Source organism: Lactuca virosa, unplaced genomic scaffold (genome assembly GCF_052849685.1).
Source record: "Lactuca virosa cultivar CGN04683 unplaced genomic scaffold, Lactuca_virosa_CGN04683_v6 scaffold_137, whole genome shotgun sequence".
In the NCBI taxonomy this organism is placed as follows: Eukaryota; Viridiplantae; Streptophyta; class Magnoliopsida; order Asterales; family Asteraceae; genus Lactuca; species Lactuca virosa.
This window is the reverse complement of record NW_027629965.1, coordinates 7501-10000: the sequence shown is the minus strand read 5'-3', so window position 1 is coordinate 10000 and position 2500 is coordinate 7501.

Sequence of the window (2500 nt, the reverse complement as noted above, 5' to 3'; positions counted from 1 at the left end):
CAATAATGTTTGCATCCTCCACGTTGTCGGCGCTAAACCAATGCTAGCTACGCTTAGGCACCCAATCGCACGTCCAACAAGGATACACCAGCGTACCGTAGTAGTATCACAAAAAGCAACACATGCCACTTTAACGCCTATGTTTTCCCGATCATCAGCACAAATCAAATGCTGGCAGGCACCAGTAGCACGTCGAACGAAAGATTAGCACACACAGAGTGATTTTACTACCACACAAACAGATTCATCCCGCACTGCCAAGGCGAGACCACAACACTGGAACGTTGTCGCAGAGACCTAACAAGGCATCCAAACGCCCTGTCAAGGCCACCACTCGGAAGGGTATTATGTAAGCAACACGGGAACTAAGCAACCATCACCCAAGATCACGCTCAAAGGCCGTCTGGCGCGTTCACCCCTTGCCGTGCTCACTCACGGCCACCCCCCTATATATACATATTGCACAAAGAGCTTGGTGACAGGAACAGACATTGATTTCCCTGAGGATGCATAATTTTTAGTATGCTCGCGACGTCGAGGAAAATCTAGGCCACGGGGCTCATTTTCAGGTCATCGTGTCGAGGAAAATAAAGGCAACGGGGCTAGTTTTCATGTCATCGTTCGAGAAATCAAGGCAACGTGTCGAGGAAAATGAAGGCAACGGGGCTAGTTTTCAGGTCATCGTTCGAGAATTCCAAGGCAACGTGTTGGGGGGTGGCCTCATACATGGGTCGTGGGGCTTGGCTTGGCTTGCCCTGTTGGTGCCGATACAGCCTCACGATTCTTAGTTGCCCATCCCACATGCCGGGCACCTATGCGAATGAGACCCCATGGTACCCCCTATATATACATATTGCACAAAGAGCTTGGTGACAGGAACAGACATTGATTTCCCTGATGATGCATAATTTTTGGACACGCAAGACGTCGGGGGGAGGGGACACGGGAGTGGGGCGTCTATGGGGGGAGTTTTGGCCTCGTTTTCGTGAAGACCGGGCGCCTTGGCCATGCCTCGAGCGTGCCAGCCTCGAGAGCGTTGGGCGCTAGACACCAAGTGGGGCGCCGGTGGGAAGCAGTCCCATGGTTCCCCTATATATACATATTGCACAAAGAGCTTGGTGACAGGAACAGACATTGATTTGCCCAGGGATGCATAATTTTGCGAATGTGTCCATAACTCGCTCGAATTAATTCGGATTCACACGAAATGTTGTAGGGATGCTTTTTATTATAAATGAAAGGCTTTGAAATAAAAAAAATGTCATGTTTGGGGCATAAATGTATGTGGCCTATTTTTGGCCATGCCTTGAAGTGTTTGGTTCCCTACTTGTTGATATGTCGCTCAAATCAAGTAGGAATGTCATTGAAACGTTGTGTGGGTCATTGTTAACATAGACGAATGGACTTGAAATGTAATTATATCATGTTCGGGTTTTTTTCCCCTTCGCCTAGTGATAGGCAGGCAGATAAGGCTTTTAGCTATTCATAAGTCGCTTAGATGAACTCGGAAGAACACAGACATAAGTTTGAGTACATCTCAAGCTGTGTTTTTGATTTTGGCATGGAATGTGATGTTTTGGTGCCTTAGCTCCGAGCAGTTCGGATTGGAACTAAAACTTCAATTGACTATGTATTAAGTAGGAACTACAACACTTAAACGGACTCGGTTACAACACTTTTCTCCCTTCATCGTTTGACTTGCTTAGAAATCAGCTCATGGTGTGTCAAGGCCCCTTGTTCCTTAGACCGGTGAGGATGGGCTTGGGTCGTTCGTGGGCATGTGTGTGGCAAGATGCCTTGTTCCCTTGGTCGTTCATGGGGTAGTGTGTGGGAAGAAGCCTTGTTCACTTGGTCGTTCATGGGTGTTTGTGTGGGAAGTAGCCTTGTTCAGTTGGTCGTTCATGGGTGTTTGTGTGGGAAGTAGCCTTGTTCCCTTGGTCGTTCATGGGGTTGTGTGTGGGAAGAAGGCTTGTTCACTTGGTCGTTCATGGGTGTTTGTGTGGGAAGGTGCTTTTTTCCCTTGGTCGTTCATGGGGTAGTGTGTGGGAAGAAGCCTTGTTCACTTGGTCGTTCATGGGTGTTTGTGTGGGAAGTAGCCTTGTTCAGTTGGTCGTTCATGGGTGTTTGTGTGGGAAGTAGCCTTGTTCCCTTGGTCGTTCATGGGGTTGTGTATGGGAAGAAGCCTTGTTCACTTGGTCGTTCATGGGTGTTTGTGTGGGAAGGTGCTTTTTTCCCTTGGTCGTTCATGGCCTTGTTCCCTTGGTCGTTCATGGGCATGTGTGTGGCAAGGTGTCTTGTTCCCTTGGTCGTTCATGGGCGTGTGTGTTGCAAGGTGCCTTGTTCCCTTGGTCGTTCATGGGCGTGTGTGTGGCAAGGTGCCTTGTTCCCTTGGTCGTTCATGGGCATGTGTGTGGCAAGGTGCCTTGTTCCATTGGTCGTTCATGGCCTTGTTCCCTTGGTCGTTCATGGGCGTGTGTGTTGCAAGGTGCCTTGTTCCCTT